This window comes from Sander lucioperca, chromosome 20, assembly GCF_008315115.2.
Source record: "Sander lucioperca isolate FBNREF2018 chromosome 20, SLUC_FBN_1.2, whole genome shotgun sequence".
NCBI lineage: Eukaryota > Metazoa > Chordata > Actinopteri > Perciformes > Percidae > Sander > Sander lucioperca.
This window is the reverse complement of record NC_050192.1, coordinates 22,095,603-22,120,602: the sequence shown is the minus strand read 5'-3', so window position 1 is coordinate 22,120,602 and position 25,000 is coordinate 22,095,603. Positions and strand designations below refer to the sequence as shown.

At 41.7% G+C, this 25,000-nt stretch overlaps 1 protein-coding gene across 1 annotated transcript in view; it reads right to left on the bottom strand.

Moving 5' to 3' along the window:
* The window catches only part of LOC116051992 (SH3 and multiple ankyrin repeat domains protein 3-like), a 76,410-nt gene that overhangs the window by 46,312 nt on the left and 5,098 nt on the right, over positions 1–25,000 (bottom strand). Inside the window, exon 2 of the mRNA XM_031302476.2 lies at positions 17,422–17,827. The gene's annotated coding sequence lies outside the window, so the exon portion shown is untranslated. The remainder of the gene's footprint in view (positions 1–17,421; positions 17,828–25,000) is intronic.

The window sequence follows — 25,000 nt, the reverse complement described above, 5'->3', positions numbered from 1 at the left end:
ATCAGATTAAACTTCCTCCTCAAAAATATCTTCATGTGAAACCAGTTAAGAAAAGTAAATATTTTCACTTTCAAGGCATTTCTCAATACTCAATACTATGGAAGCAATTCGTGCCTACAAGTATCGAAGTTCGGTACCCAGTCCTAACCAGTGTTTCCTTGAGACGCCTGGAAAAGAAGGGTTCATGTGCAAAAACATCAAGATTTCTCCATTTTATTTATCTTCCTAAATCATGTTTTATTTTTAATTTTGCACTATAAACAAATAAATCAAACTACTGTTGGTTTATTCATTTTAAGAAAGGCTTGTATCTGTTTTTGCAGTGCAGTTTTCCCTTTACTACACATGAAACATGTACATGCAATTAACTGATTATTTTCATAGTCGATTAATCTGTTGATTATTCTCTGGATGAATGGATTAGTTGTTCGGTCTCCAAAATGTCAGAAAATGGTGAAAAACGTGGATCAGTGTTTCCCAAAAAGCCCAACATGACGTTGTCAAATGTCTTGTGGTGTCCACAACTCAAATATCAGTTTACTGTCTCAGAGGAGAGAAGAAACTAGAAAATATTCACATTTAACAAGCTGACATCAGAGAATTTTGACTTGTTTTCATAAAATAAAAGACTTAAACCAATTAGTCAATTATTAAAATAGCTGGCGATTAATTTATTAGTACTACTAATCGATTAATCTTTGCGGCTCTAGTATGTAGTCCTGCTCTGATCTGTCCTTGCCAGTCTACATTTACAGTTCTGTAAACGTCATTCTCTTATGTTTCAAGTGCGTGTTGCTGCTGAGCGGTCGCCTCTGAGAACTCAGATGTCTGAGTGTCCTTGAAGGCACCCACAGAGAGTTTTCAAAGCAGTCCCCGCTCTCAGCTGCATTCACCCACCAAGATCATTTAATTCGCCATAAAAGCCAACATCTCAAAGACATTTGTGATCTCTGGAAGATGGTTTTCACAGCACGCTGCACAGTGTATCGTTTTTTTAAATCGTCATCACGATTTCAACTGGCGCAACATACACATTTCGCGAAATACACTCCGAGATTTTTGTGTGATTTTTATGTTAGTTGAAAGAAAATATCAGCAGAAAACTGCCCTTTAAAATGTAACGGTCATTCTTTTTTTAGTGCTGCCTTTTATGTTCAATTCAATGTTCAATTTGTTCAATAAAATAAAGTTGGAAATGATTTCCTTTCATTTATTTTTAATTCAACAAGCAATTTGTTGTATTTTAGCAGAATACTGAAAGCAGCAGAACTGAGAACACTTTAAAATCTGTTTATTTATCGCACATAATAACAACGTTATCTCACATATGCTCGTATCATGCAGCCCTACAGCCCGCTGAAATAAAGAGACTGTGATGAAGCAGAGAGAAGCAGCTCACCGACATGAATTACTTCCTTTCGTTTACAACAGTAAAAGCCCGGTAAATGCAGCGATACTTAACGCCAACATCTCGCCCTGCGGAGAAATCCTCGGCACACACGACGACATGACAATATTTCAAATGTAAGAGGAGGAGATTTCAAGAAATTACAGACTCATTCATTTCCTTTTTCCTTCACCACTCGCTGCTCAGGGTCACAACAGGCACTGGGTGAAGATAGACATTTATAGATCCTTTCAGAAATTCATCTTGCACCATCAGATAGACAGGCAGACAACAGACAGCTCATCAGATAGACAGGCAGACAACAGACAGCTCATCAGATAGACAGACAGACAACAGACAGCTCATCAGATAGACAGGCAGACAACAGACAGCTCATCAGATAGACAGGCAGACAACAGACAGCTCATCAGATAGACAGGCAGACAACAGACAGCTCATCAGATAGACAGGCAGACAACCGACCATAGACAACAGACAACAACAAGACCACTAAACCCTCCCTCCCCCCCGCACAACAACAATACACAGTCCCAAATATCTCCACATCATAAAATAGTAAAATGCAGTGTTGTTAGCACAAGTGGGCTATCAATATTAAGGTGCAACATCATCAGTGGCGTTTTAATATTATACCAAAGTGCAGTATTATCTAGAGATGCACCGATAGACCGGCCGGTGACCGGAATTGGCCGGTTTTCACGTGCTCGGCCATAACCGGCGACCGGCAGGTCAGTCTGACATATGGTGATTTCATGCTGGTCAACGCTCCAATTAACTGACAACATAAGTTATACCAGTTACAGTTCTCAAGGACGCACGCACACACGGACGCCACAGCACGGACGCCACAGCACAGTCTCTTGTTCCTTTCTCTCAACTTTTCCGCCGTGTGTGGCGCGTACCCCCTCGCGGTGTGAAGCGCGTGTCGGCGCTATTCTCGCACATGTAGGGAACCTGGTGAATTAACCTGCAACATGTCAGCTGTTTGGGAATTCTTCAGCGTGTGTGCAGAAGATAACAAGTTTGTAATATCCAACACCTGCAAGGAGAAAGTAGGGCGTGGAGGGACGACCCCAAAAACCTAAATCACATTTCTTTAGTTGATATTGACGTGAAAAGAAGGAAATGGTTCTAACATTGCTCTTTAGATGTGTGTGAATGTCCCACACCAGGAGTAATTTATATAGTTCTATTTTATAGTGATCCATTATCTGTTCAACACATGTTCTATTAAAGAAAAGATAGAAAATAAATATTTGTGTGAGCTGTAAAGTGGTTAGAAAAAATGAAATCGGAATCGGCTAAAATCAGTATCGGCTGGTCTAACTCAAAGAAAATCGGAAATCGGAATTGGCCTAGAAAGTTGTAATCAGTGCATCTCTAGTATTATCACACAGAAAGGATCAAGTTATTATCCCTAACTTATTCAGTAGTGCAAGTCGCTGTGTTTCGAGAATAACAAGGCTCCTGCTGTATTTCTTGTCGAGTCACACATGTTCAACATCTATTTTTAAATAATCAATTCATTGTTGAGTCTACAGTACAAAAAAAAGCCAACTTATTTAAGTCAGTGGTTCCTCCAAAGTGTGACAAAATAAACCGCAAGAGATTATTTACAGGAAAGAAGACAAACTTAGTCTGCTGCTTGAAATTCAATATTTTTCCTGATTTATTTCAAATCTTTGCGAAGAAAAACTGGATGCTTTTTTTTTTTTTTCTGGCATCTATTATTTTAATTTAAACTAAGAAGAGAAAATCATCCTTTGGTGGAACGTATGTCCTAAATGTGGCCCAGGACACCTCCAAATGTGGTCTGAGTGATCGGATCTCAAGAATTTACTTGGAGCTGTCCACCTGTGATTGGATCACTCAGATCGGATATAAATACCAGGTAAAAATGGGGCTTAAGCGCTCTAAAAACTCAGGGAAAACCCTGCTTATGTAATAATACCAAACTGTATCTGTGCTTGTGGAAATAATACGGCTGCAGCTTCAGATCCGAAGCCTGTATGAATGTCCCAATGACTCATCTCTGTCCACTTCCTGCCTCTGCAATCAACTCTCGAGTTGTTGGGTTTGATTTTCAGCCTTCAAATGTTTCCACTTCAGAAATCACTTCAGATGCACCAATCAGAGGCTCGGATCACCTTCCTGCCATTTAAAACTCTGATACAAAGCCGATTCTGTTCTGAGAGACAGAGAAACACTGAACAGCAACAACGTCCTGATAAAAAACCATCACCGACTAAGACTACATTTACACCGCTAGTTTTGAGCCAAAAGCGATTTCCGTGCACACAAGTGTTTTTAGCTCCAGTAGAAGAACTAATATCCGTTTAAAGTAACAAGCCTAAACCAAAATATGTCATCAACATTCTGGTATACTGGGCATCAACAGGAGGCAGCGTGTAGACTCCGCCCGTTGCTAGTAGTTGCAATTTCAATTCAATTCAATTTTATTTATAGTATCAAATCATAACAAGAGATATCTCGAGACACTTTACAGATAGAGTAGGTCTAGACCAAACTCTGTAGTTTACGAAGCCCCAACTATTACAGTGGTTGCCTCAAGAGCAAGCATTAGCAGTAGCTATTGCGACAGTGGCGAGGAAAAACTCCCTTTTTTGTTAGGAAGAAACCTCGGACAGACCCAGACTCTTGGTAGGCGGTGTCTGACGGCACCAGTTGGGGGAGTGGTGAATGGGGGGAGTGGCAATGGTTACGTTGGTAGCTTACCGTGCGTTCATGGTCATCGGAAAAACTTTTTTCCCAGTGAAAACGTCATCATTCACGTCACTTCCTGTGGGAATCAGAGGTGGGAAAGTTGGGCTGGATTTTGCTAACCAAGTTTCCCAGCTGGTGACGCGTTGTTGACAGCTGACGTTTGATGGAGGTGAATTTGGTTCACTGAACATATTTCAATGACAATAAACGTATTTATTGTGGACAAACGCCTCTGCTGAGAAACATACACAGACATAACATGTTTCAGATTATTCATAAATAGGCCTATGTATAAAAAAACAACAACACCTTATCCGTGTCCACACCTGACGATGTGCTGTTTGTATGCTCGCATAAGAAAACAGCAGCAAATTATTGTGGCCTCCATGTTTTCACCAGGTTTTCACACACCTGATGCTCTCGGCTACGCCCAACAGTTGGTGGCAGTCATGCAACAAGTTGTTATGCCAAACGCCAATATAACAGAAGAAGAACACGCGTCCCGACCATCCTAACCATGCGAACGCTGGTAGTCGGAAAAACAACGTAATCACGGGGGCGGTCCCTGTCATTCCGAGGTGGCATGAACGCACCATTAGTCTCAGAGAACGAGACATCGTGACCAATAAGACCCAATCAGGTGGAAAAAAACTGGTGTCAGTGTCGCCAAAGAGCCTCTATACTCAAGATAGCACATTTCAAGCAGCGCCAATGGTATGAAACGGTCCACACTTCCTGACTCCTAAAGGGGCGTGGCCTCGTTTGAATGTGTGGTGAACCTTGTGTGGATGAATGAAAAGTTATATTTAAATAATTGATTAATATGTTCTTTTGCTAACGTTAGTTATTTACACAGTAGATACACACGGAGATTAGTTTTGTTGGGGCGTTCTCGAACGTTAGCTGACGTTAGCTTCTCTGTGTTGCCAGATCTCGGTCCTGAGACAGAAACAGGTCTCAAACAAAGTTAACTTTCTTCTGATGTGTCCGTCTGAAAAATGCCAGTTTAGTGTCAGAATGTTCTGGAGATATGTGGCTTGTTAAGAATGGGTCCAATATCATCTTTGATGATTTTGGGGCGAAAGAATCGGTCATAATCTGTGTTCACATTCACTTCTCCCGTTGGAATCAATACATATTTAGGACCTGCAGCAGAGTTACGACGGTTCCGCGTGAATTCCCTGCTACTTGAAAACAAAGAAGATGGCTGCTGCTGCTGGTGAACAGCGGTCTTTGGAGTCGGCTTTGGCCGCGACTCTGGAAGACTTGGAGTTCAGCTTTTCTTTGAGAAACAAAGAACGGCCCTGAAGTCATTCTTAAAAAAGGAAGATGTGTTCGGAGTTTTGCCGACCGGATACGGCAAACGTTGAATCTATCAACTAGCGTTGCTCTGGTTGGTTGTAGTGCTATCCTATTGTGTGCAGAGGGAATTTGAATGACAACCGTTTATCCCGCCCCTCGGATTGAGCCCAGCCAATGGGGAGTTCCCAAACCCAACATCTGGATCTGGGTCTGGCTTGTCAGGCTATAGGTCAGAAGTGTTTTTAAATTTCTCTGGTTTAGCAGATCAGAAACTCCAGAGCAGGGGGAACGAGAGGTGTAAACATAGCAAAAGATGTTCATTTTTAAACCAAAACGTGGCAATGTAAATGTAGCCTAATAACAATGCTTTCTACGGTTTTTAATCATTCTAACTAGCAGGTTCAGACCCCCAAAACCTCCCTCTGAATCGGTTTAAACGAGCCAACACTGCAAAACTGACAAAGCACTTTTGAACAACCCCAGAGCAGCTGAGAGTGTTTTTCTTCTTGTGTGGGTGTCTTCTTATCTTCACCTGTTATGGTTTTGAACTGAAAAAACTCTCATTTGAGGTGACAAAAGGAAACTGCAGCAGAGGAAAAAAAACGTTTTTCTCTTTTTGTGCATCGGTGCCCGGAATAAAAGCCTGTTAAATCTGTTAGATGGATTCAATACAAAAAGAGGAGCCAACTCTCTGACAGCTGTTCAAATGTAATTCTGTGACACACACTGTTGTGAAAGAGCTCGATTATACAGGAGTTTCTAAATGGTGGTTTCCCCATCGTTTACACTCGACTGCAAAAACTAACCTCTCACACACATGATTTTATTAATCTCTAGTCTATATCGACGAAGATTAATTTACGGGAAGTCCCTCATTTAGGCTGGATGTCCATCACCTTCCTCTGTCTCTGTGTTGGCGTTCTAACCTCCGGTGGATTTGTGAGGACTATGGTTAACTGCTCCTCAGATCTCTGCAGGGTAAATCCAGACAGCTAGCTAGACTATCTGTCCAATCTGAGTTTTCTGTTGCACGACTAAAACTACTTTTGAACGTACACACGTTCCACCAAAACAAGTTCCTTCCTGAGACTATTTAGCAGAGGCACCGTGGCTCCGTCCAGAGCTTAGCACCGCCCACGATGATTGTGATTGGGTAAAGAAATGCCAATAAACCAGAGCACGTTTTTCTCCCATCCCAGAATGCTGTGTGGACTAGCCAGACCTTCCTACGCAGCGCTGTGGAGGAAGGTCTGGCTATGTGAGACTAATTAATCTCATACATTGCTTTAGCGCACACTACACATGGGGACAGGGGTAGGAGAGGTGGGTGGTTTTTTAGGGTGGGTTGGTAGGGGTGGGTTGATATAATCAATAAGTGTTGAGGGAAGCATAGTATATAAAAATAGAGATGAAATTTTGACGAAACTATGATTTAGATGAAATTATGAAATCTGTCTTGATTTTATTTATTTTTGTTTATTTTTTTGTTTATTTGTTGTTTCGCCTTTGTTCGATGTGGTTCCTGGAACCAAATTATGATGACCCACAGAAATTAATAAAAATAAATTCTAAAAAAAATAAATAAATAAATAAATAAAATTTTAAAATTTTTCTTCTACATATTTTCAGCGTTTATTTCTACGTCCCAATTTTTCTAATATAAAAACAAAAATTAAAAACGGGTCAATGTGACCCGAAGTCAGCGTCAAAAGCATCAAAAAACGGACAAAAACTTCGGGAAAAGCTCCCAAAAAAAAGTTCAATTTTAATTATGATCCCGAAGGACAACAAGTGCATGGTCAACGGGAAGACAACACAAGGTTTAAGCGAAAGAGTCTTAAAACATCTCGTTTTGAGTCGTATATCTCACATGAAGCAAGCTTTTTTGACATTTCTTTAGGTATTTTAAGCTGCTATGTTATTTGTAAAGAAATGGATCATCTTTTCTGAAGAGCATTTCTTATAGCGGTGTCAACAATAATCGATTCGGCAATGCATCGCAATGCGGGGCATGCACGATTCAGCATCGATGCGGCAAAGTGCCATAATCGATTATGTCAGTAAAACCTGCCACACTAAAATCAAGCACGTTGAAAATACAACTAACTTCACGAACCATGTTGATCGTTGGCATCCTGAGTTGGCTTCAACAACAACAACAAATCATCACTCATTCTAAGCACTGAAAGCAGTGATTTATGTTTTCTTTTTCAGGTTTGAAAATGCCATATCCAATACCCTGTACCATTCAATTTTATTTTATTTAATGGCATTTATGTCAAAGATACGGGAGAGTGATAATACACACATAGCAGCCAATAAAATCTGTTGTTCAATATCTGACTGCTTGTATTGCCTCATGACTGATGAAAAATTTGCCTTGTTGTGTGCAGTAGAATTTTGATGCATCGTAGAATCGAATTGAATCGAATGGTTACCTGGTGAATCGTAATCGAATCGAATTGTGAGGGCAGTGCCAATGCGCACCCCTAATTTCTTATGTCAAGGAATCTTACCAAGTGAATATTTACTTATTCCATTGGCAGATTCTTTTTACTTATTACAAGCAAAAATCACCTTGTATTCCTTGGCCTTTTTTTCCAGTGCAAAGCATATTTCTGGGATGGAAAAATGCACAGTCTCTAGTTGTCTTTATGCCCGCTGTTGTAAATGTGAATGGGTCCTTCAGGTAATACTCAGTGGGAAGCAGGAGCAGCTTTTGTGTTGCTCGCAGTGGTTGTTTTTCCTCCATTGTTCTCTGCAGAGAGCAACGTTATGCAACGTCTCCTCAGGTTTCCTTCAGCGCTGATCCGATCCCGGATGTTTCAGGATTTTGGCTCCACATCATTGTCTTGCAGAGAGTTGAAATTCTTGTTCGATTGAGCAAAGCGGGAGGCGTCATCCTGAAATAGCTCGGGGTCACCGTTTTGATCATTTCCCGTTTTTGTCCTGAGTTCAGGCTGCGTCCTCCCACGCAGCCTGAACAACAACGGCAGCTACGATCTTCTTCTGGAAATAAGACTCAAAGTTGTGTTTGCCCACACTGTGTCTCCTAATGGGAAGTTATCTTAGCTTCAAATCGCTCTCTCTTTCATATCAACGACTCAGATTTAAGTGGGTGTAATTCAAATATCTGATCCCCTCCAAAACATCTCTTGATATCAATGATTTACTCATGTTTGACTCATCAAAAATGAAACAACCAGCGGTGGAATGTAACTAAGTACATTTACTCCAGTACTGTACTTAGGTACAAACGTTGAGGTACTTGTACTTTACTTGGGTCTTTTCTTTTCATGCCACTTTCTACTTCTACTCCGCTACATTTCAGAGAGAAATATTGGACTTTTTACTCCGCTACATTCATCTGTTACAGCTTTAGTTACTAGTTACTTTACACATTAAGATTTCTGCACACAAAACACATGTAGTTTATAAAATAGATTCTAAAGTAAACTAGCCAACAATATAACAGCGTACAAATCCAATGTGTGGGAATTTCTCCCATCTAGCGTTGAGATCATATATATCAATCAACTCTCTCTCACCACGCAGTTCAAAGTACGTATTACAGCTACGGTAGCCTTCACGCTTCAAAAAGCCGGTCTCTTGCTCTTTTCAATCTCCTTTTTCTTTTTCTGGAAGAAGAAGAAGAAGACTCCTGTTCCTGAAATTTGGATTTTGAATACGTGTTGGTCCTCCATGTTTCCTTCTTCAAACTTGCCGGGGCCGGGAAGCTACGATACCCGTTAGCAGCGTTAGCAGCAGCTGTGAGTTTATCATGTGACAGAGAAAACGTGAAAGGTGGAGCAGTATGTCCTGTATGTCCCTTATACACACACACACACACACACACACACACACACACACACACACACACAGACACACACACACACACAAAGGTGGAGCAGTATGTCCTGTATGTCCCTTACCGGCTAACGTATTTCCAGATGGAGCATGAATATGGAGCGTCTACCTCAGTTCATGCAAACGCAAATGTAAAATTTCAAGCCAAAAGGAATACCTGGAATTGATGGTGGTGGTAAATATTCATGAAAAAGGACAAGTTTGTGAAACGGGCAACACAGATTTTGATAATGAACAACTAAACACGCTACACACTGGACCTTTAAGTAACATTTTCAAGGCAGGACTTTAACTTGTAACAGAGTATTTTTACAGTGTGGTATTAGTACTTTTACTTAAGTAAAAGATCTGAATACTTCTTCCACCGCTGCTGGCAACAACTGGAGTCCAGTTTAACACTTTGAACTTCCTGCAAATGAAATCTTGGTATTTTTGCAAATGCTTTATATCCCCAAACTCAGTACAACCTGAGCTTGACGTTTATGTAAGTCTATAAACCATAATCATTAATAAAAGGATTGAAATTGCCATACAACAAATAAAGAAATGTACAAAAATCTGTGTTTTCCATCACATTTTACTCAATAAACACACAAAACATATTGATCCAAAAGATTTCTTAACGTTGAAACATGGCTGAAATATTCCTGAACACTCCAGAAGTTATTTGAACTCTGAACATGTTTTAGTTTCTGAGATATTCTCATTTTTATGAGCAGAGTGTGAAGGCGTTTTTATAGTTTCATCTGCGGGGTATATGTGTGTGTGTGTGTGTGTGTGTGTGTGTGTGTGTCCCGGATTGTATGAAGCACATTTTAAAGTCAGATTGAATGTTCATATTAAAGACAGTAAGGGGAAATGTAGTTTTATCTAGACCCTTTGGTGTAATTTTGGTATGAATGATGAAAAGCGAAGATGTGCTGCCACTCGTCCTCTTGCATTATTCATAAAGACTGAATGTTCCTATCCAGTGAGAAGAGCGCCTGTGTTACCAGCTGACAATGATCACAGCCTGGCTGCTGAACACGCGGCGTGATCGGGATTAAAAATCAGCTTTCACCGATAGAAAAAGAGAGAAAAAAGTCCTCACTGAGCCCGGACAAGAAGGCAGGGGAAGTGAGAAACAGGAAGGAGTTTGATGATGTGGAGGTTCCACCTCACGACAACAAGTCTTACTGGCCTTTAACGGTCCAGTGTGTAGCGTGTTTAGTTGTTCATTATCAAAATCTGTGTTGCCCGTTCACAAACTTGTACTTTTTCATGAATATTTAGCACCACCATCAATTCCAAGTCTTCCTTTTGGCTTGAAATTTTACATTTGCATTTGCATGAACTGAGGTAGACGCTCCATATTCATGCTCCATCTTGAAATACGTTAGCTGGTAAGAGACATACAGGACGTACTGCTCCACCTTCGTGTGTGTGTGTGTGTGTGTGTGTGTGTGTGTGTGTGTCTGTGTGTGTGAGGGACATACAGGACATACTGCTCCACCTTCGTGTGTGTGTGTGTGTGTCTGTGTGTGTGTGTGTGTCTGTGTGTGTCAGGGACATACAGGACATACTGCTCCACCTTTCATGTGTGTGTGTGTGTGTGTGTGTGTGTGTGTGTGTGTGTGTGTGTCTGTGTGTGTGTGTGTGTGTGTGTGTGTGTGTGTGTGTCTGTGTGTGTGTGTGTGTGTGTGTGTGTGTGTGTGTGTGTGTGTGTGTGTCTGTGTGTGTGTGTGTGTCTGTGTGTGTCTGTGTGTGTGTAAGGGACATACAGGACATACTGCTCCACCTTCGTGTGTGTGTGTGTGTGTGTCTGTGTGTGTCTGTGTGTGTGTGAGGGACATACAGGACATACTGCTCCACCTTCGTGTGTGTGTGTGTGTGTCTGTGTGTGTCTGTGTGTGTGTGTGTGTGTGTCTGTGTGTGTCTGTGTGTGTGTGTGTGTGTGTGTCTGTGTGTGTAAGGGACATACAGGACATACTGCTCCGCCTTTCACGTTTTCTCTGTCACATGATGAACTAACAGCTGCTGCTAACGCTGCTAACGGGTATCGTAGCTTCCCGGCCCCGGCAACTTTGAAGAAGGAAACATGGAGGACCACACGTATTCAAAATCCAAATTTCAGGAACAGGAGTCTCCTTCTTCTTCTTCGCCCAGAAAAAGAAAAAGGAGATTGAAAAGAGCAAGAGACCGGCTTTTTGAAGCGTGAAGGCTACCGTAGCTGTAATACGTACTTTGAACTGCGTGAGAGAGAGAGTTGATTGATATATGATCTCAACGCTAGATGGGAGACATTCCCACACAGTGGACCTTTAAATTAATCCCGTATGTATTACATCTTTTATAAATACTATATCGACTATATCGACTTCTAAACTTTCAACTTTTCAATAAAATGAATCCCACTTTAAATAGAAACGTTGACATCTTTTCACTGTCAAATGTTCAAAACCAGCCACTGGTGGAGGAAGTATTCAGATACTTTACTGCAGTAAAAGTACTAATATCACACGGACACTTTGTTTTATCATTTTGTAATCTCATTAAAAGAATCAAAAGACTGTTTATACTCGCCGTCATCAAATTAAAGCTTGTTACGTCGAAATCCAGTACATTTTTTTTTAAACTATTTTACTACTTACTCTAGTTTTAATCCTTCTCTGCTCTATGTTCTTAGTTTGAAGTTTTCTGTTTGCACCACAGAGTAGCACTTTTAATTTCGTGTTTCGAATTTCATGTACTGTATGTACTTACAATGACAATAAAGTCAATTCTGATTCAGATCAATATATAAAACGTCCTAATTTAAAGTTCTTGTCATTTGTCCTGATTGTATTTCCATTAAAATACTCTGTCAGAGTAAAAGTCCTGCGTTGAAAATGTTGCTCCAGTAAAAGTCTGTAAGTATAATCAGTGAAATGTAGTTAAAGTATTAAAAGTATAAAAATGTCCCCTGTGACTGTGGTTTGTTATATAATATAAAGATAATCTATACTTGTTTATGTGTTGTCCTTGGGTCAAATTTGACCCATTTTCATATCAGAATTATGGGTTCCTTTGAACCAAATTGCCCCAAAATAACACGAATGCGTGGACGTACGTTGTATGAAAGCCATGTAACGTTCTTAGCAGGTAAAATTAATGATTACTTTCATTGAATTTCGGGTTTCCAATTTTACAGCATTTGAAATAAACTGCGATCCACTCAACATCCTCTGATCTTAACTATCAGTCAAAATAATCCACAATTTCAGTTTTTGTAAACAAAAAAATGAGGTATTATGTAATTTAAATTGTTTAATGACCATGTTATTTAAAGAAAACGTAGAAAAAAGTGACAAAAAGCGTCAATAAACGTTGGAAAAAGAGCCCAAAAAAGTTCATTTGCAATTTTAACCCGAAAGGACAACAAGTTCACGGTCTACGGGAAGACAGCACAAGGAGTTAAAAACAAGGCCACACACTCAGTGATGGAGGAAGTATTCACTTCCTTTGCTTCAGTAAAAGTCTGTAAGTGTAATCAGTAAAATGCTGTTAAGCAACATCCATTCAAGTTGAGTACTGAGTTTTCCTGGTCAACCTTTGTACCGATACCACTACCTGGAATTCGGTACCGGTACTTTAATGGCAGCCTACTTTCTCTTTCACTTGTAAAAATACTAAGTCCTAATCTATTCACCTCTTTAGGCTCCGTTACACCACTACTGTTTATTCAACGTCACTAGCAATGTATTGATCAGACTAAAATGTTTAAAAAAATTGGAAATGTGGGCGCCTGGGTAGCTCAGTTGGTAGAGCGCGCGCCCATATATAGAGCTTTACGCCTCGACGCAGCAGCCGCGGGTTTGACTCCGACATTCGGCCCTTTGCTGTATGTCGGTCCCCCTTTTCTCTCCCCTTTCATGTCAAAATAAAGGCTGAAAATGCCCGAAAAAATGATCTTTCAAAAACAGAAAATGTTAGACCTTATAAGGTTTTGTATTCATAACACGAGATGTATGGGTGGGTCTGGATTGACGTCGTTCGGTCTGGATGTGGACCTTGGTCCGGACTTTGACAAGCCCTGGAGTGTATTATAATATGTATATGTATATATAGTATATATATAGTATGTTTACTAGTAAGTAAATATTATGTCTAAATACTTATGTCTGTTTATATAAGGGTGTTTATTGTGTAAATATGTTTGTTTTATTACTATTATTATTACAACTAATTCTTTTTCTTATACTTTATGTATATTTTTTCTCCTATGTCTACTTAATGTGTATTTGTGTTATTCTGATGTGTGTACATTTTTCTCCTTTGAGCTGCTGTAGCACAGGAATTTCCCCAGTGTGGGATTAATAGTCTATCTTATCTTATCTTAAGTATGTACAAGTCTCTACATGTTAAAGTTCAGGGTATCACCAGCGTCAGATTGGTCCTCTGCATAGACACAAACACAAAGAGCTATTTCATCACATTCAAACGGAGGCAGAAACACATATTCAATTCTTCTGCAAACCAGATTCAAGATTCAAGGTTCCCACGTTGTGGCGCGTATGTCAGCCAGCGATGTGTCATTTGCACTCCTTTAAACGGATATAAAAATCTCTCTCTCTCTCTGGAACAGAGTGAATGTCGAGATAAAGAGGTGGAGGAACCAGCAGAACCTTGTCTTAAGTCTTAACTTAGACCGTAAACATGTATGAGCTCACAGTGGGATTGTCTGGAAGCTTAAAGGACCAAACTGCTGTTTTTTCCCCCCTGTGTTAGCCCGTTAACTACAAAGCCACAGCTGTGGAAGAAGTACTCAGATCTGTTACTTACAGTAAGTAAAAGTAGTAATACCACAGTGAAAAAATAGTCCGGCATTTAAAGTTGTACTCACGTAAAAGTACAAACGAATTAGCATCAAAATAACAAAAGAAAAAGTACTAATTTTGCAGTATATAGCCCATTTCAGAATAATGTACACTACAGTGCCCATCATGCTTTGGGTGATTACAACAGGAAGTATTATGTCGTCAATGGAGTCAGTGAGTTAGTTGTGAAATGTGCCTTATTTTTAGCGTATGTTTCTTTACATTTGGAGCTTTATCTTCACCCTTAAATGTCCGGCTGCGTTGGCATGCAGCGCTGTATAACTATTGAAACGGACAACTATCACCAAGTATAACGTAGCATACAATGGAAATACCAAAGTAAAGTACAGGTAGCTTGAATTTGTACTTTTATGTACTAAGTTACATTCCACCACTGCATTGCAGTTAACTTTGCTTCAAACATCGGCTTTTTTTTACAGGAAAGGGGGAGAGAGAGGATATGGCATGAAACAAAGGGCCGCAGGTCAGATTGGAACCCAGGCCGCAGCCTAACGGGCCGCAGCCTAACGGCCTAACGAGCCGCAGCCTAACGAGCTAACAGGCTGCAGCCTAACGAGCCGCAGCCTAACGGGCTAACAGGCTGCAGCCTAACGAGCTAACAGGCTGCAGCCTAACGAGCTAACAGGCTGCAGCCTAACGAGCCGCAGCCTAACGAGCTAACAGGCTGCAGCCTAACGGGCCGCAGCCTAACGGGCTAACAGGCTGCAGCCTAACGAGCCGCAGCCTAACGGGCTAACGGGCCGCAGCCTAACGGGCTAACAGGCTGCAGCCTATCGGGCTAACGGGCCGCAGCCTAGCAGGCCACAGCCTAGCGGGCCGCAGCCTAGCGGGCCGCAGCCTAACGGGCCGCAGCCTAGCAGGCCACAGCCTAACGGGCTAATGGGCCGCAGCCTAGCAGGCCGCAGCCTAACGGGCCGCAGCCTAACGGGCCGCAGCCTAACGGGCTAACGGGCCGCAGCCTAGCAGGCCGCAGCCTAACGGGCCACAGCCTAGCAGGCCACAGCCTAACGGGCCGCAGCCTAACGGGCCACAGCCTAACGGGCCGCAGCCTAACGGGCCGCAGCCTAACGGGCCACAGCCTAGCAGGCCGCAGCCTAACGGGCCGCAGCCTAACGGACCACAGCCTAGCAGGCCGCAGCCTAGCAGGCCGCAGCCTAGCAGGCCGCAGCCTAGCAGGCCACAACCTAGCAGGCTGCAGCCTAGCGGGCCGCAGCCTAACGGGCCGCAGCCTAACGGGCTGCAGCCTAACGGGCTAATGGGCCGCAGCCTAGCAGGCCGCAGCCTAGCAGGCCACAACCCAGCAGGCTGCAGCCTAGCAGGCCGCAGCCTAACGGGCCGCAGCCTAACGGGCTAACGGGCCGCAGCCTAGCAGGCCGCAGCCTAACGGGCCACAGCCTAGCAGGCCACAGCCTAACGGGCCGCAGCCTAACGGGCCACAGCCTAGCGGGCCGCAGCCTAGCGGGCCGCAGCCTAACGGGCCGCAGCCTAGCGGGCCACAGCCTAACGGGCCGCAGCCTAACGGACCACAGCCTAGCAGGCCGCAGCCTAGCAGGCCGCAGCCTAGCAGGCCACAACCTAGCAGGCTGCAGCCTAGCGGGCCGCAGCCTAACAGGCCGGCTACGTTGCACGCGTAACACTACGCTTCCACTACAATCTACGGCTGCACGATATGAGGAAAATATCTAATTGCGAAACTTTTGACCGATATTGGGATTGAAATATGATTCACGATATTGAAGGGAATGATCATGTTTGTATCATTATTCACATTTTCATTGACTAATATTAAATCTTAAAAAATTGAAATGATTGAAGTGTGATTTTTGCGAGGATCTGTACCAAACAAAGATGTTTTCTGTAGTCTGTAGGAGAGGATTTGTAGTCCGGGACGTCTCTGCAGCACCACAATACTTCATTCAGAACGGTTTGACACATATTTTGCCTTTAACAGATATTGCGCCCCTCTCGATTTGGATATTGCACTAGTCCATATTGCGATTTCCATAAAATTGCGATAATTGTGCAGCCCTACTACAATCTATGAATCTGGCGACAGCGGGCAGAGAGCAGCGTAGTGGTGCGTCTGCTCCGATGAGATCCGCTCTACAAGCGTAAAAATAGGACGGTCTTCTATTTATATTTTTTACGTAAAGTGTGTGTGGCCCTTTTACACAGAAATGGATCATAAAGTGTCTATATTTCTTTTAAATTAAACTACTGATAGACAGGAAAGGTCTTACTGACTGTCAGTGAGCGTGTTGGCACTTTAATTTAGAGAGTTTCTGTTATTTCTCGTTTCCCTCCCCTGCGTCCTCTGATAACAGCTGACAGTAGATTGACGTTTTCACAGCGCTGTGCCGGCTCCAAAAGATTAAAGAAACGACAACAACCCCGAAGCAAAAGCTCTCCGTCTCGCCTGTGACTCATACAATCCTACGCCGTGTGTGCGCTGCAGGTGGAGACGGTTAAAAGTTACATTTCGCGGCACATACGCTCCGCTAACGGTCCGCATACGTTACGCGGCCAATGTAGCCTACAGGTCACCTCAAGAAATGTAAAATAGGCTGCGTGAACCAATCACGACCAAGACTTTTGACCTGTGGTTAGAAGAACAAAAATGTGAACAACAAACTTTGAGCCAGCAAGCTAGCCGCTGAAAACAGCACGTTTTGAAGAACATTTGGATCGTGCAACAAGGCAGGCCTGCTTGGTTCTTTCAGGGAATATGTTTAGGTCGTTTCCTCTCTAACTGGGACGATTTGGGACTGATTGGTGGGATTGCTGTGGACGAAGTACACACGGAGATACACTGAGCGCAAACAAGGTTTAACCATGTATCAGGTAATTTAAATAGCTCACGTTACTGTATTTTGTCAACAGTTAACTTCATTTAATATTGTTCATTCATTTAACAGGTTCCTTCCCGAGACTATTTTGCAGAGCCACCGTCGATTGCCATTGGTTTAAAGAAATGCAAACAACCCGACGTTTGTTTCTCCTATCCCAGAATGCATCTGTGTTGTAACCAGACATTACTCCACAGCGTTGTGGAGCTAGAGCTGGCAATGCGAGACTAGTCGCAACTTAACAGGCTCTAAATAGTCCTCTTCTTAGTCATCCATTTCTAAAATGTCTGATTTTACAGGAACCATTACTCTGTTTCATCTTATTTAATTTTATGACTCACTGGTTCTGGATCCAACCCAGTTTAGTTCCAGGAACCCCAACACTTCCAGTAATAAAGACAAGATAAACTGCACTTACCTATCGGCAGCAGTCCCATCAAACTTTTCCAATGGCCTTTACTGATTTCTACTGGTCTGTCCTGGCCTGGTGATCCGCTTTACAGAGATTGACTGGCTAACTGGTTTGTCCTGGTTCTGGTTTGTGGTTCTGGTCCAGCCTGAGGTGCCAGGTTCTGTCTCTGTTTGGGGTTTGATTGGATTGTTGTAATCCTGTGAGTAGTAGCAGAATGAGTACTTTCTGGAGCAGGTGAAGTAGTTTCCGATAGATTATGTAGGATGAGCAGAATCCGGAGAGGACGAAGCAGTTTTACAGTAAACGGTGAAGGATCTTCTGTAGTGTAACTGTAGTTAATGTGTGGTAATCCTGCAGCAGAGTGAGAGGTCTCAGAGTTTCAGATTGTATTCTGGTAGCTGCCCTGCCCATCCTGTAGAAAGGGAGGAAGAGCGAGAGGAAGATAGGGAGGAGGTGGGTGGGAGGTAAAGGGGAAGGGGAAGCCAGGATATAAGGGAGAGGGAAGGGGAGGGGGGAGGAGGGGAGAAGAAAAAAAAACATGTCAGAAGAGGAGTGGAGGGTGTACAGAGACGACAGAGCGAGCTGTCTTGCAGTTTAAAGCAGAATTGGGTCAGACACAGATGCATTTTGCGGAGGCCATTGCAGGTTCAGTCCGTTACACAATATGGAGCTGTTGTATCGGTTAGCATGGCAACAAGGCCAACTGGAAGAGACGTAAACCTGCCGCTATGCTGGTGGTATTATGTAAAGTTTCTAAATATTGATCCATCTTTCTGTTTCTATTCTCAGAGGAGTACAAAAAATAAGAACTAATGGTGGGACTGCAGCAGATTAGGATGAGACTGCCCTCGAAAAACACATAGACAGTGAAAGAAATGGTACACAGCGACGCCGTAGACTTCCAGTGAAGGATATTAGAAGCTCTTTCCCGGTGATGGCTGAGCGTTACTGCGCAGCCTCCAACTGAGCTTGAAGACGTAGATGTGACGTGAGCAACCTGTCTGAAAGTTGGAAGTCTTCTGGTAGCTGTGCCAAGAGAAATCTCAATCATTCCCAATCTTGTGGATAAATTGGATCGTGGTTAAATGTTACTTCATATAAATTTCACTTGCCACATACCAAAGTATTTCCAATCAATCAAAACGTTGCTGAAATATTAGAAATATCTCCCTTGACTGTATGCCTCCACGTCCCCCTGATTGCCTGAGAGCTTCTCCTGTACTATACGGTAATTCCTCTACTATGAGACAGTAAGTCTCGTGGTTATGACCCAATCGTTAGTCTATTTTTATAAAAACGTCTGCTACGGAGCCATAACGTGAGCTACAAGGTAATGGAGCCTTTTATACATTGTCGTGTTTCTTTAGAAATAAACAACGGACAAATAGAGTCTTTAAACTCTTGATGTAAAGTTATTCTCTGTCAAAGTGACGTCAAAATGAATGGCAGTCAATGGGATGCTAACGGGAGGTGATGGCTTGTTAGCCTCAGAATCTACTACTACTACTACTACTACTGTAGATCGTTTGTTCAAGCAGCAATTACGATTCATCTTTGCGTTTATTATGGCGGCGCCCTCTAGTGGCCGTAGTAGTTATGACGGGAGCAAAGCAGGTGGGGGGGGTGGATGGGTCACACAGGACTTTCACCCTGGAGACCGGAGTTTGTGTCCCGTTTAAAATTAAAAGTAAACTGCGAGTAAATGGCAACGGACACGGACAATCTCCTGTTGTGTGCTGCATGTGAGAGAGGGAAACTCGCTGGACACGCAAACCTGATTCTCAAATTATTGTCCAGAATTCATTATTAAAAAAACGGCTTGTCAGTTAGCCACATACTGTTAACAGCCAGTTAGTAACTAGCTGTGCAAGTGGTAGCATTTGTAGTTGTTGCTGTGGAGAGCCGTTAGCTATTAGCGCATGTTAGCAGACAGCTGTTGGTATTACTATTGGTAGTCAGTTAGCAGCATACTAGGCCTGCTCGATTATGGAAAAAAATCGTAATCCCAATTATTTTTGGTCAATATTGAATTCAGGATTATTTAACACGACTACTCATTGACTTTTGGAAAGATGTTGCATTTACTGAACTTAAAAAACAGTGAAAACACCTTACACTGTGAAGTTTCCCACAGTACTTTTCCTGGTTGAACCTTTTGAATTCCCCTTCAGAACACAAGACAAAGAAAGACTTTACTTGTAAAATCTAATGTGCAAAATAATCGTTTTCTCGATTTTCTGATTGTTAGGAGCCGAAATCGTGATCAAAATTTGATTAATTGCAGCCCTACTAGGACCTAGCTGTTGACCTTTGATAGGCTTTAAAGGAGCTTGCACACTGCTCCAACAAATACCAACAAACTCCAACATTATAAAGTTGCCAGTCACCTAGTCCAGGGGTTTTCAAACTTTTTGTGTGTGTGGACCACTATTTGTGATCAAGAATTTTCGCGGACCACCTCATAATACACATAAAATATGTCTACACACAGTCCTGCCTGAACTAATCCGCACCTCTTAATAGGCCTACTAGCACTAAAACTAGAACTGGTCATCGCATCAGTACAACAGGCCTGTTAAAATAAAGTTTACTGCAAACAGCTGCCACATATTTAATTTATTTATTTACTCAAGTGCCCAAGGGCAATTTTTATGGGAATTTCCTGGTAAAATGAACGTTAAAAAACTATTATTTTATATTTTATTTTGCTTTTCCACGGACCACCTGCAGTACCCTCACAGACCACTAGTGGTCAGCGAACCACAGTTTGGGAATGACTGACCTAGTCCTACCTTTTCTTATTTGAATTTCGGTTTATTAAAACATGGATGAAGTGGAGACCTTGTTGAATGTGGCCAGAGTAGTTTTGGTCTACCTGGCCTGTAAAGCTGCTAGCCGTGTACAGGAGAGACGGCAACCAAGACGAGCCAGGAGGAGACTGTGGTGTAAACCTTGGATATTGGGACATGCAAAACAGGGTGTCTATCCTAACTTGTGTCAAGAACTTCGCTCAGAAGATACTCCAGCTTTTGCGAATTTTGCCTGTTTTGCTCCTCAAGCTTTTGAGGAATTACTCACTATGGTTACTCCACTAATTGCCAGAAAAAACACCCATTTAGAGACAACATTTCAAGCTGTTGGAATGTTGTCAGTTGTTGGAAAATGGGCGACATTGGTCCGACATTCTCCAACTCCATCAGACCAGACTGGACAGGTCAAACTCTAACAACTCCATCCAACAAACGCCAACAAACACAGACGGCCGGCCCACACTGACCCAACTGTTGGCATTTGTTGGAGCAGTGTGCAGGCTCCTTAAGCAGAGGGCTGTTAGCTTACTGTTTAGTCAGCCAGTAGCATTCTGGTAGTATACTGGTAGCCTGCTGGTAGCGTGCTAATAGCGTGCTAGGCAGCAGTTGTGTATGTGTATGTGTATGTGTGTGTGTGTGTGTGTGTGTGTGTGTGTGTGTAGATCTTTTGAAACCAGGGTATTTCCATGGCGACGCAGCGACATGTTGGACACAAGAAAACAATAAAACAACTTGACAAAGATTAGAAGTACTTCCTCAGACTCACACTTCCTGTTTCCCGTCTAGGTTGCCAAGGAAACGGAAACGTTTGGCAGGAAAAAGCAGAGAAGCTGGACGGCACTGATAACAAACACACACACACACACACACACAGCGTGGCACTATCTTTGTGGGGACCCGTCATTGACATAATGTATTCCTTAGCCCCTTACCCTAACCTTAACCATCACAACTAAATGCCTAACCTTAACCTAATTAATTAACCTCTCTCACACACACACACACACACTACATTTGTCTGACAGGTTTAGTTACTTTTCAAATTACTATTTTACACCTATGAGCATAGAGGTAAAATTGGTAAAATTGTGTTTAGATTTGTACTCCATTCCTGGATTATGTGGGACTTAAGACTGTCTAATATATTGTGGAAGGCACTTCCTGGACCAAGGAGGGATTGCTAAATGCTGAGGGGAACATTTGTTGTCTAAACTCAAGGGCGTAACTTTGGGTTCAACATTGGTTGGGGGGGGGGGGAGAGGTCCCGGGACATGCATGTATTTAAAACGAGCGACAAAAACGTGTTAGGAAAAATAAACTCGAAAAACGAGACCAAAACTGCAAAAAGCAGCAAAAACAATCAAAAAGAAAGAAAAAATTTCGAAATAAAAAAGCCCAGTTTTGATTGGATTTCGTCCACCAGCCAAATGGCTAGTGAATGTTTGAATTTTACCAGCCATTCAATAGAGTACCATAGTTTTTTGGCTGGTTAATGAAGCAAATCTACCAGCCACTATTTTACCAGCATTTGGCTGGTGGATGGTGCTAATTTTGAACCCTGTTTGTAACCACCCCGACCCCCTCGTAAATTACGCCTATGTCTATACTTATATTTTGCTTATTGTCTGTTAGTATTTTTATTTGATATCCCACATGCTTGTGAACTGAGACCATGCTGTGATATGTGTTTGGAGAGACTGTGTAAGGAGCTGTCCTGTATAATGTACTTGAGAGCAATAGTGTGTGGACTAGCCAGACTGGCAATGCGAGACCTTCGCAAGACTAGGCATCATCTAATGCAAAGTTTTTGTGAATTTAGAAGAAATCTACAGACACAAATAGACAAATTGTAGAAAATAAACACCTAAATGTGTATTTTGGATTTTTTCCCCCACTAGTCTGAGTTGTTGTATATGTAACCAAAACTGTAAAGCATCTTTGAGTGTATAGAAAAGCGCTATAAAAAATAAATGTATTATTATTATTATTATTATTATTATTATTATTATTATTATGAAGAAGCAAAGTAGCCCAAAATTGAAAAATGATTAATTAAAAACCAAACACACTTACCTACAAAATATTTACTTTTAAATACACATTATCATCCATCTATACATCATACACGCTGTATATACTGTATATAGACATGTATACATGCATAAACTGCACATGATTGATGTATATAAAGTAATCTATTGCACTGCCCATATAAAATTGGCTCCTTTGCACTATTTGTATTTGTTTACAATCTACAAATCTTGACTTATATACAGATATATGTTGTTGGTCATTGTTGTATGTATTTTATTTAGATTATTATTTTTTTGTTGTCCTTGTTTTTCTATTACACTGAGAACAAGGTAAAACTGGAGTCAAATTAATTATATGTGTTCACATACTTGGACAATAAAGCTAATTCTGATTCTGAAAATAGGGTCTAATTTTGGTTTGAAAATTACACTTTAACTCACATTAATTTGGGACTTTTTACTGTTAATTGCGTAGACTGTTAATATGAATGGACAGAGCATGTGTGACGTCACCCATTGGTTTGTGGAGATCTGCTACGTGTCGTCGATGTTGCCGTTACGGACGCAGCCATCCTGGTTGCGGATGATTTTGGACGAGAGGGAGGAGCCATAGACTATTGGGCGGTATCTGACTGTGACGTTAGCTGAAAGTTAGCAACGCTGCTCACACTCTACGTTACGTTACACACTTTCACTGGCAATCTGGATGCAACTGCTGCTGAAAGCTAGCCTACATAATTCGAGGTAAGATGTAGCTTCACTAGGTTTTAACCCTTGTGTTGACTTCGGGTCACATTAACCCGTTTTTAATTTTTGTTTTATATCAGAAAATATGGGACGTAGAAATAAGCGCTGAAAATGTGTAGAAGAAAAATTTTAAAATTGAAAACGTTGGAAAAAGCAAAAACAAACTGAAAAAAGGTGTCAAAAATGTCGGGAAAAAAAGTGTTTTCTTCAAGGTTGAAGGGCGGACAACACAAAGGTTAAATATATCTTTGTCCCATAGTTATATTACATATAAGACAGGCCGCGAACTGCCAATCACATCATAGCCACGCCCTAAAATAACCCCTGCTTTATCGCCGATTTTAAAATCAACCATAATTCACTAAATGAACATCATTCTGTGTTGCAGAACACTTAAAACTAGCGATTGAGACCATAAACTCATTATGAAAATGTTTACTGAGGTAATAAATCAAGTGAGAAGTGGGTCACTTTCTCATAGACTTCTACAGAAACCAAACTCCTTTTGCAACCGCATGTGTCGCCCCCTGCTGGAATTCAGATAGAATGCAGGTTTAAGGCACTTCTGCATTTGCAGTACTTCACTGAACCGGATGCGTTGTCCATTAATATTAAGATTTAAGATGTATTTATTTGATTAGGACAATGCATATTAATCAACATTTCTGTAAATGCGCCAGGGTTATCCAGTCGGCTAATTTTCAACTGTAGTCCTAGTTACCTAGCATGCATGTCTCTATGGTGGGAAACCCACACAAACACGGGGCCAACATACAAACTCCACACAGAAACAGAGATGTCAAAAGTATTCACATTCATTACTCAGGTAGAAGTATAGATACTAGGGGCTTAAAAAGACTTCTGTAGAAGTTGAAGTATCAACTCAAGCTTTTTACATAAGTAAAAGTGTAAAAGTACTGGTCTCAAAACTACTTAAAGTATAAAAGTAAAAGTAATGTAAGGGGAAAAAAATGCCATTAAGGACAAAAGCTTAGGCTGTGCACTACCCCACCTCCACAAAAAAACATTTTTCTAAAGGCCATAATGACTATAATGTTATATTAAAATGTCAATGTTGAAAAATCCAACTATTTGGAAAAATTCTTCCAGGTACGGCCAGAGATGTAGAAAGGTTGGCTGGTCTTCCTGGCTACCAACCTCCTCGCTGGTGCTTGTTTGGGACATTTTACTCAAGTTCTCTTGAGTCTCTGCCACGGACTTCACTCTATCGGGATTGTGCGATTTATCTGGACAGGTTTATTTTAACGATGACAAGCCGGAATGAAAACAAGCCGAACTGAAATAGGAGTAACACGGCTATTTTTAAAATGTAAGGAGTAGAAAGTACAGATAATTGCGTGAAAATATAAGGAGTAGAAGTTAAAAAGTCTGCTGTAAAATAATTACTCCAGTATAGATACCCAAAATTTCTACTTAAGTAAGGTAACAAAGTATGTGTACTTCGTTACCTGACACCTCTGCACAGAAAGGCCCCTGCCCAGACAACTTGCTGTGAGGCAGAAGTGCTAACCACTGAGCCACCGTGCTGCCATCAACAGTCTATGGTTAATTGGCGAGTTATTTTCCGGCACTTTCTATCAAGCAGTGAAGTTGCGGAATCATGTGATCATTTCTGCATTGCAATCATTCTTTTAGGTGTAAATTGAAGCCGTCCAGTTCTGGTCAGAATCACCACGAAGCATTTTCATTGTTCGGTGTGAACAGTGTGTCCTAAAATGTGTGGCTCTCTTGGCCATTACCATGGTAACCAATGGCAGGAGCTGATAATACACACACTGTCCTATCATATCTCTCTCTCACACACACACACACACACACACACACACACACACACACACACACACACACACACACACACACACTCTCTTCCAAGTTTCTCACATCACTGGGAACCTAAAAACTGAGGCGGCTATGTTCACTTTCCTTTATAAAGCCCTGTAAGCGCTCCTTAGAAGCCGAAATGCTCAACATCCA